Source organism: Meleagris gallopavo, chromosome 1 (genome assembly GCF_000146605.3).
Source record: "Meleagris gallopavo isolate NT-WF06-2002-E0010 breed Aviagen turkey brand Nicholas breeding stock chromosome 1, Turkey_5.1, whole genome shotgun sequence".
NCBI classification, from domain to species: domain Eukaryota; kingdom Metazoa; phylum Chordata; class Aves; order Galliformes; family Phasianidae; genus Meleagris; species Meleagris gallopavo.
The window spans coordinates 186,454,499-186,465,764 of NC_015011.2; positions in this window are offsets into that span (position 1 = coordinate 186,454,499).

Here is an 11,266-nt window from a genome sequence, read left to right on the forward strand (position 1 = left end):
AAAAAAAAAAAAAGCAAACACATTATTTATTCTTTCAATTTACTGAAATAAGCAGGTGCTTGCCCAGTATATGTAAAATGCATTCACTATTTTTGAAAAAATACAGGTAAAATGCAGTGTAGTGAATTTTTTACAGTATTGTCATATATATATTTAATCTTGAAATAATTTCACTTTTCTTTGTGGAAATGAAATGAATATTAACAGAAGTACGCCTTTCTTGTACTAGCTGGACGTAGTTTCACCTTCTGCTCACAAGATGGCACAAAACCATCGAGTTACAGCATGTTCTTGCAGCTATGAAGTATTGTAGGGAAAAAAATCGAACTATGCAATGTCAGAAAGCTTCAGATTATATTTATTTTGAACTGACCTGGTACAACATTAGAAAAAGACTACAACATTTTGTAGTAAGCACCTAGATACCGGTTATAATCATACATAAAGCAGGCAGCTAGGGAAAAATGTAGCAATTCATATAAGCCTCAAAAATAAAAGAAATGAGGACCCTATTGGTTTTTGAACGCTTCAGCATGAACAAAAACACAGTGTATTGACAAGATTGAGGCTAGCCCAGAATGCTGCATTCCTGAAGGAATTCTAAATCCTAATTAAAACCGCCTGCATGCAAATCTGTACCATGAGGTATTCAGCTCCATATGCTGCATCACATTTGGACCTGTTAACAGCATCATTTTAGCCCTCTGGAGGTTGCTAGTTGCTATCCGATAATTTAAAATAGATTTTTAACTTGAAACATCAGTATAAAAAAAGACATTCTAAGAGGGTGGCTTCGCTAGTATTACATGTGGCAGCAGACTATAGGAATTAGTAAACCTTCAAAAATAAAAAATAAAAATAGATAAACAATCAGTATTAGCTGGACTAAGCTGAATCAAAGGAAAGACGTGGGTGAAACCATATGGTTGGCCAGCATCAAGCTGTAGCCACTTCTCCATCCTTTGTCTTGTTAGTAACATCCTCACTTGCATACCTCTTTCCATTGTTTTCAACTCTTCCTTTCAAAACACTCCTTTTCTGTTGTGTCTGTATTGAAGTACTACAGGAGACTACAGAAGTCCTCATGCCTCCTTAGCTCCTCCTCTGGGCTCCACTTCTGGGCTGAATATGAGCCAGCAATGTGCCTGGGTGGCCAAGAAGGCCAATGGCATCCTGGCTTGTATCAGCAACAGCACAGCCAGCAGGAGCAGAGAAGTGATCGTCCCCCTCTACTCAGCTCTGGTGAGGCTGCACCTCGAGTACTGAGTTCAGTTTTGGGCCCCTCACTACGAGAAAGACATCAAGGCCCTGGAACGTGTCCAGAGAAGGGCACTGAAACTGTGAAGGCTCTGAAGCACGAGTTTTACGGGGAGCAGCTGAGGGAACTGGGATTGTTCAATCTGGAGAAGAGGAGGCTCAGGGGAGATCTTATCTCTCCCTACAACTCCCTGAAAGGTGGTTGTGGGAAGGTGGGGGGTCAGCCTCTTCTTCCGCTAACTAGCTATAGGATGAGAGGGAACGGCCTCAAGTTTTGCCAGGGAAGGCTGGATATTAGTAAAAATTTCTTCTCTGAAGAGTGGTGAGGCACTGGCACAGGCTGCCCAAGGAGGTGGTGTATTCACTGTCCCTAGAGGTGTTCAAGAAATGTTTAGATTCTGTACTAAGGGACATGGTTTACTGGGAAAATATTGGTGGTAGGTAACTGGTTGGACTAAATGATCTTGGAGATCTTCTCCAACCTTGGTGATTCTATTATTCCTCTCCCCCTATAGCTTCCTGTGCAGCCCTATATGTACTATGTCTCCCCTCCCATTCCCTGATCCCCTCAGCTCTGCTGCTTCACTTCCCCAGTGTGGAAACACTGAGCCTCATAAATTCTTCTCTTGCTTCTCTTTCATCACCTGGAGCATGGCTTCTGCCATGGGGCAGCTGTGCTGAGGTTACTACAAAGCAAATGAAGAGGGAGAGAAGGTAAATGCTACCAGTTATAGTGTAATTTTCTCAGAGGGCTATGCTTGGGGTGGAAATGCAGCACAGCAAAACACCCTGCTTTTATATCAGAAGATAACAAAGTAATCATGTAATCTAATAAATAGATAATATATGAATATTGCCCAATTGCTTGCTCTTCCTGTTTTCTCTACCAAAAATAAAGATTTTATTTTAGTCCATCTCTGCCTAGCACATTACACCATACATCCTTTGTGTTTTGCAGCAGAAGCCCTCTCCCAGTCTTCACACCTGGGTGCCCTACTTAGCTGAATTTATACAGAACATTAGGCTCCTCTTCCTACTGCACATTGCTAGTGACTTCACAGTTATCCAGCTATAGTGAATAAAATTATGCAAGTGATCTGTTATACATATATCTATGCATTTATTTAAAGTTATAACTACGCATTTAAATTATGTAATTTCTCAGTGCTCTTCTGACCCTCTTTCAGTAGCACACCACCAACTGAATTACTGCAGAGAGAAACCAAGATTATCCACTAACTACATCTCATGCATCATCACCCTTGTGATCCCCTCTCACACATCCTGCTCACTTATCCTGACCAGTTTAGTCAAGATTTGGCCCTTTTACAGGTTTGCTGGAAGCTGAATTATGCATTTACTGAGCTCCCAGCCTCATATCAAGGTTCATCAGCATTAGTAGAGAACAAAACAATGGAGCAGGAATAAAAAGACAAAGAGTAGTGTGATTTGTTGAGATAGCAGTACTGGTAAGAAAAAGAAATGTCAAAGTGTCATCCCAAGTCCTCATCTTCCTTTTCACAGATACATTTGTAACCCAATACAAGAAGCTTAACCTGTCCATGTTAAAATAAGCTGAGATCTATAGTATGTAACGACAAAATCAAGGAAGGCTGAACTTGAGATTTTCTCAGGAAAGGGGAGGAAAAGTCATTTCAACTGAAGCAAATGGGGATGAATATCAGAGCTAAGTTAGTAAAACCAGGAAAGAGAGAGAATTCTAGCATCTGCATGGCTTTGTTGCTCAGAAATACCAGTGACACCTCTAAGGGAAGTGTTTATCTCGTCTCATTCAATTAGCAAAAGCTGCTCCCAGTAGTTACTACTGAAGTAGGAGAAGCCTGTGGCTCTGCAGGCAGTGTCCTGCCCAAAGCTAAGTTGTGTAAACTTGATCCAGGGCTGCAGAGAGTCATTTTAAATTTTGGCCCTGCCTCTGCTCACAATTCCAAGACTACTTGAGTATAGATATTTCCACTGATAGCTTTGCTTTTTATGCAGTCCTAGGGCTAAGTCAAAGCTAGACTCTGCTTTTCTTAAATTATGGCTTGCATACATTAAAATAAATATAACATTGCAAAGCAAAGTACTCTATAGCAAGAGAATTACCACAGAATCACAGAATAGTAGGGGTTGGAATGGACTTCTGGAGATCATCAAACCCAGCTCCCCACTAGAGCAGGTTCCCTGCAGTAGGGTGTATGATTTCCTCATCAGCCCTATCACATTGTGCAGACAAGACATTCCTTTGGGAATTAATTGTGCAGTGGAGGACAAGGAATTATGCACCTGCAGGCTGCCAGTATCATTTCTTACGCAAATGAGAAAATTATGGACCAAGGCTATATGAGGAAAAAGGATGCTCTCAGGCTAAAGTAGACAAATGCTGTCATAGACAATTCTTTCTATTCATGCTTTTTGCCACAAATTTGCTAAGCAATTCACATAAACTAAGCTTTCTGCAGGTGTGGAAATGAGATACCCTCACTTTTGAAAGGCCTTGGGAGATGACCATTATTTGCAGAAGTGCTGAACATCAGCACCTTCAGCTGAAATTAGGAAGAGTAAGGGTTGAAATAAAAAAACGCTGCATAATCCTGCATGCTCCAGTAAGTCAGTCTTAGGTGGAATTTATATCATCTGATATTGGCCACCTGAAACTTAAACTTCCAGTTTAAACAGATCAAACAGTCTTGCTTGCTAATATTCACAGCATCAGAATATTACATGTGCATTTATAAAAGACTGATCACTGAAGTCACTTTTTTATTTCCCCTTTTTCTTACCTGGACTTAAAACAGCTTAGGATTTAGGATGAAAGATGAATTTCATTCTTGATGTTGCAAGCGGGATACAGGAACTAGTGGACTCATTTGATCTCAGAACTTTTTTCTCTAAGGAGTTAAAAGTACTAATCACACTGGGATATTGTGAAAATAAACTCATTAATATTTATGATCTAATTGCATACTATGGTCAGACTCATTCTAAAAGGAAAATCAATTAGAAAATTAATAATTCTGTAAAGAGAGCACAATTTGATCTGTGTGCATTAAATAATGAACACAGACATATGTTGAATGTGAAATGCCATATAAACAACCCTCCACCTCACTAAATGAAGCCTGTGGAAACAAAAATAACCATGCAATTAGAATATATTTGAGTTATATTGTAGTACTACATTACAATATGTGGCCACAAAGGGCCATAGAAAGTTGCATAGATCCTCTTTATTCTTGCATTTCCTAATTCTCAATGCTTAAAGTTGCCATCCCTTAATCGTTCTTTGAACACATTGTTTGCACATATAAAAAACTCATAAACTTTAATAGCATTCCTGCTTCTTATGCTATGATGCTTGTGTAGAAACAAATACTGATTTTTTCAATGTGTATGGAAAACTGGGTCTTCATAAATAAAAATAAAAATGTTCTATGTACATAAACTTGGAAAATAATCTAGTTATCACTCTGATGAAACCAGACCATTACTTCTTCTGAAGATAAAATTATTTTGTAAAGCAGCAATCTTTGTTCTTGAACAAATTTCAGAATATCTGAAATATCTGAATTTTTGTACTATTTTTTTATCCATCCCTTCTCTTAAAGGCTATGCATTTTTAATAACAAAAAAGCTGACTTGAATGCATTTTAACTGGGTATTCAGTAGAAAGCCTATTTGTGTCAGGTGAATCTGCATGTGTTTGACACCCGTAAGAGTCAGAGCAAGAAGCAGGGCACTTACTGAGAAAGCAGCTTTGGATCTTCGGATCTTTATCCTTTCACAGACTTTTGGTACAGAATAATTGTGGCAAAATTATTTGCGCCTTCAGAAAATTCAATAAAGCCTTGCTTAAGGAGCGAGCCAGCAGAATAGCAGTTACTATCATCAGAATTCAGGGAAATACGAAGCCAGAGTAGGATCAAAGGAATATTCACTTCAGTGAGGCTAATGCCAAAATCAGTATTTCTGGTTTTCCACCACTATTGGTCAGGCTCCCAGATGTGAGCTTTAAGTAGTCACAGGGGAACCTCATTCAGCTCTCTGACCTGATGGCAGTACACAGAGGTAAAACTACTCTCAAGTCAGGAGCTGGGCAGCAAGAGTGTATCCCATTAAATTGCACTACATGTGGGTGTGCTCAGTTTTGTGTAATGGAAAATGTCATGCACTTAAACACTTGGGTCTCACAGAGGAAATGAATGCAAGTTCACCACTCCTTTAGCCCTGCCTTACCTTCAGTGAGTAGAAGGGAACAACCTATCACCATCTCTACGAATGCTATTTAAATACAAACTAATAAATGTATTTCAGTGATATTTTTTGAAGGGCCACTCAAATCTACTGGATCTACAGCCTTCTTTAGTTTTTCAAATTTCATAGAGCTTACACCAAACCAAGGCAACGAGTTGGTCATGATGTGTAGAACTGAAAGTAGCTGACAAAACTGCAAGAAAACAAAGTGGGAGATATGAACATATTTCAGGAACATATGGATTAAGTCTATTTATAGAATTTCTTTTGGAAATGGATACCTAAAGTTTGTCTATGTCTTGTTTGAATAGGTAGGCATTTTTCCACGTCTGAACATCAATGTGAAAATTAACTAGTAATTACTTTACTGTGTGTAGATTGATTCATCTAGAGTTGTTAAATTGCAGTTTCATTAGTTTCATTCCATACATTTAATGGAAGATCAGGAAATTTTTTCTTTCTAAGTTTTCTTCGATTCTCATGTTTTAAAAAAGTGAACTGGGTTCTCAGTCTCTGAAAACATAAGCTAAAGTCCATGCTGGCATGATCAAACACTTGTTTTGTGTCATGTTACAGTGTATAGCAGGCAGGGTTACTAAATAATGAAAAGTATTTCACAGCTTAAAAATTCTATAAAAATTCCAATTAATATGATGTGGCATTGAAGACTATCTGGGAAACAGACAGTAATTTGGATTTGTTACCAACTCACTGGATTTTCTTGAAAATCGAGATTCTACATTTCTTAACCTGGATGTGTCAAAATGTATGGCTTTTGAAAGCTATTGCTTGACTGTGTCTCTGTCATGTCTGTCATGACAGAGCCTTTGGGCCTTGGTAATTTTTCTCCTTTTTCCTTGGTGATTTTTTGGGTAGTTTTTGTAGTTTTAGAAAGCAGAGGAAGGCAGAAGGTTGAATGATTTAGAAGTTAACAAAGTTACCTCTGAAGCAAAAACATTTATTCGTTGCAGACTGACCTTACCAATGTTCAAAGCCATCCTTTGCAATAACACTAGCTTAATTAAAAGGTTAATTCCCAACTGCATTCACTGAGAACCCCTATTTGAAAAAGTCTAGAAATTGTAACAAATTTTTTAATTTATTTTTTTAAACCTTCAACTGAGGGAAGTATCTTGTATGAAATATCATAAAGAAGATAAAATTTAAACTTATTTGGTCTTAACGACTAGCTTTCAGAAAGGATGCATAAATGACTGTCAGCTGAATAACAATGTCATGGTACATTTTCTGTTGTTCTTAATTACTAGAAAATGAGGACAAAGCAAAACCCATCCTGGTTAAAATTAGATTCAGCCCAGATCATGAGGCAATCATGAGGCATGGTTAACTTAGAAATGAAAGACATTATTATAAAATAATACCCAAAACAAAACTCACAGACAATCCCAAGCAAATAGCTTGGTCTAGACACAGCAGTTTTATTATTAGGCAAAGAGGATTTTTAAGTCCTGATCCAACAAATGGATTGATTAATTATATAAATAAATATTTTCCAGAAATTTCTACAAGCAGCAGTCCAAATCTTCAACCTGCAAATTCTGTAGGGAATATTTAGAGATATTAGATTTTTCATTTTCCACCTTTTTTTTAGTATTTGTCTAAGTACTACATGATAATCTAAGATATGCACATTTTCTCCGATGCAGTAGCATTGTAAAGTCCATGAAATGAAAGTTCTTTTGTAAAATTGCCATCTTTTTCTGTGCATAAACCAAATCTCATGCAAGAGCAGACGAGTCACTCTCAATTTTCTGTCAATCCTCTGCTACTTAGCTGATAATGCAACAAGGAAAACAATAGATTGAGGCTGGGGCTGTGATTTTCTGCTGAGGAAAAGAAATACTCTTGGGGAACCAAACTGGTAGCTGCAGCTCATTTTTATCTTGACAATGAGAAAGCAAGCATGACTTTAACTTGTTGTTGACCTTTGTTGCATTTGGATCACTGATCTAAAAGTCAGTGCCTATATATAAAACATTATTCATATCAAGCTATCATGTATGGAGGGTGAAAAACACATTTTACATTTATAAAACTTCTCTGCATGAGCAGAGTTCTGCAAACATTAATCACAACTGTGTGAATGAGTCTATCCACACCAAGGAAAACACACCTCTCGGCAAGATTAAATCCCATCTCTGCTGCTCAGGAAGGGGTGGGCTGCCTTTTAGTGGCACCACACGCTTGCCATGAACTACTCAAAAGCCAAGGTATTGGCAGTGGAACCTCAACCAGAAGTGCCTCCCTTTGGGAGGTGTGTTTATTTTTCAGCGTAGTGACTTGGCATTTCTCCTAATTGCTATATGACTAAACCAAAGTGAAAACTGCCTGTGTGGGAATTGCCATAACTTATTGTGAATATACATCTGTATTTTTGAAAACTGATGATCTCCAGGTGGTATAAAAATTAGCCTGGATTTTCTGCAGCTCCCTTGAGAAGAACAACACCATCTAATTTCCCTTGCTTCTATACAAACTATTAGATGCAATGATGAACATAGATTTAGTCAAATCCCAGTTGCCGGTAATATTTTGGTCCTATAAGTCCATGTTCTCATAGATGCTTTTCAGCATTATTAGCTTATTAAAATTGTGGCCTTATTAACTTTTCTTAACCAAGAGAATCATGATTAAATGGTGCAGCAGGAAATGTTTTGAAGAGGTTCTTTTACAGATGATTAGCTACTGCTATGGGATGCGCTCTAGTGGTCTAAACAAATGTAGGATGATATCTCACTTTTGTACTGATTGTCCTCAATTTTTAAAAAATAAATATTATAACAAAACAAAAAAAAAACAATGACATAGGATCTTAACACTTTATCTTCTTGAACTTTCCAACAAATTGTCATAGAATCACTCTGCATTTCCTTCACTTTCTACCTCACTCTTTTTACAACAAAATTCAATAAATTTTATCCCTTAAAACGATTAAAGAATCAGACCCCAAAAGTACATAGCATTAACAAAAAACCTTTTCTCAAAACCACTGCAGTTCTTTGTTGGAATCATATTTTCTATTCCAAATAAATTGCATAAATTGCATTTAATTGTTGTAGAAAGATGTTTTAATTATTGAGTTGTGTAAAAATTGGAAGTTCTTGAGTTCGTCCAGGCTCACTAACTTTGTCATATCAGTGCTGATCATTTGCAAGTCTGGTCAAGATCATGGGCAGCCTGGTCTAGTATTAAATGTGGAGGTTGGTGGCCCTGCATACAGCAGGGGGTTGGAGCTTGGTGATCCTTGAAGTTCCTTCCAACCCAAGCCATTCTATGATTCTATGATTCTAAGTGTTCAACACACACTTGGAATCAGGTCAGATGTCTACATTTTCCAACAGTCTTTCTTTCTTTCTCTACATGCTATCAGAGTTTACCTGTCTCTGACATAAAGTGAGCATCTGCACTTTGGGTATATATTACTAAGCTGTACTAGCTAGTGACGTATGCAGAAGTGATTAATCACATACTCTGGACCCATTCTAGTGCTCATTCAGCCTTCACAATGCTCCATATTTCTCAGAAGTGCTTTTATGTAAAAGCCGCTCAACTTGGAATAGACTATATGTGGCACATCTTTACAGTTCTATAAAAAAACCCACACAGACCTTGTTTTCATTTACTATAAATCTGAAGCTGCAAGGTGATATTACCATGTTTCATCTCTATTTTAAAATAGGGTAGCCATCTCTTTCAAATCATGAGTACTTTGAATTTATATCTGACATTTTTATACTTGTGTACTTAAAATCAGTGAATAATCTAGGTTGGAAAAATTCAACCATCAACCATACCTACTGAGTCCCATCACTAAGACATGTCTCTTAATCCCTTAGTACCACATCCACACATCTCTTAAACACCTCCAAGGATGAGGATTCCACAGCCCATTCTAATGCCTGACCACTTTTCCTGACATCCAATCCAAGCCTCCAATGTGGTGCACATTGAGAACATTTCCTCACATTCTATCTGTTGTCACCTGAGAAACTAGACCAACATCCTCCTGGCTGCAACCTTCCTTCAGGAAACCATAGACAACCATGGGGCCTCCTCTTAGCTTCTTCTCCAGACTGAGCAGCTATACTTCCTTCAGTCGCTCCTCATAATTCTTGTTTTCTAATGCCTTCACCAACTTCATTGTTCTCTGCACATGCTCAAGCAACTCCACATTCTCCTTATAGTGAGAGGCCTCAAACTGAATGCAGTATTCCAAGTGCAGTCTCACTGCTAATTGCTGAGTGCAAGGAGGCAACCACCTCTTTAATCCTGCTGGCTGCACTATTTCTCATACAAGCCAGGATGTCATCAGCCTTGTTATGACTCAAGTGTTTATTCTTGTTGAAAGTCATATGCCTTGACCTCAGCTCATCGCAGACCACTCAGATCTCCCCGCTGAGCCCTCCTACCCTCAAACAGATCAATAGTTCTCCCTACCATTATTGCCTGTGAACATACTGAGGGTGCACTCACTCCCCTCATCCATATCACTGAGAAAAATGTTTAAATTGGCCCCAATACTGAGTCCTGGTAAAGCCAGTGGCTGCCAACTGGATTGAACTCCATTTACCATGTCTTCTTGAGTTTGATCGCTCAGCCAGTTCTTCCCCCACCAAACTGTACATCTGTACATCTATCTAAGCCATGAACAGCCAGTTTCCCAGGAGAAAACTGTTGGAGGCAGTATTGTTTTTATATTACTGTTATTTATTTGCTGTCTGTCTAGGATACATCAGAATCACAGAATCACAGAATTGTAGGGGTTGGAAGGGACCTCTAGAGATCATCGAGACCAACCCCCTCGCCAAAGCAGGTTCCCTACACCAGGTCGCACAGGTAGGCGTCCAGGCGAGACTTGAATATCTCCAGAGAAGGAGACTCCACAACCTCCCTGGGCAGCCTGTTCCAGTGCTCCGTCACCCTCACCGTGAAGAAGTTCTTACGCACATTCGTGCGAAACTTCCTGTGCTGCAGCTTATGTCCGTTTCCCCTCGTCCTGTCTCCACGTACCACTGAAAAGAGACTGGCATCACCACTATGGCCGCCACACCTCAGATATTTATAAACCTGGATCAGGTCCCCTCTCAGTCGTCTTTTCTCAAGGCTAAACAGACCCAGTTCACTTAGCCTTTCTTCATTGGGGAATCGAGTACCTGGTCCTCATTAGTAGGATATGCAATTTAGATTACTTGATATGAGTAAGAAAATGTATTCAGAAAGCTCCCAAAAGACTATGAAAAGGGTTAAAAAAACAAAAGATATCACAAGTGGAATTAATGTTAATATCTCTATTTATTTATACCACTACCCACAGGGGTTTCATCTGAAAATTTGCTATATCAAAAATTGTTTCAGCTGTTTTCATAGTGAATCAATTTAGTAATTTCCTTAAAAAACATGTAAAGAAAATCAACATATCAATCAACTGCTTCACTTCAGTTGTTGTGCCTCTTTCCAAAGCAACACTAAATCTTAACAGAGCATACCTCACAAAATTAAAAAGGAAATTTGAAATAATGTTTTTTCGTTTGACAAATTATTATTTTTAAAACAATTACTGAAAATATATAAATTTCCATGAAACATTTCCAAAATTATAAAGATTATATCTGAATGGATTTAACCAGCTCAAGAGTTCTATCAAATAACATTTGCAGCCAACATTTATATATACACAGATTTCATATTCTAATTATTTATTCACCCAAACAAGAGCTTGTTTTAGGAAAAAAAG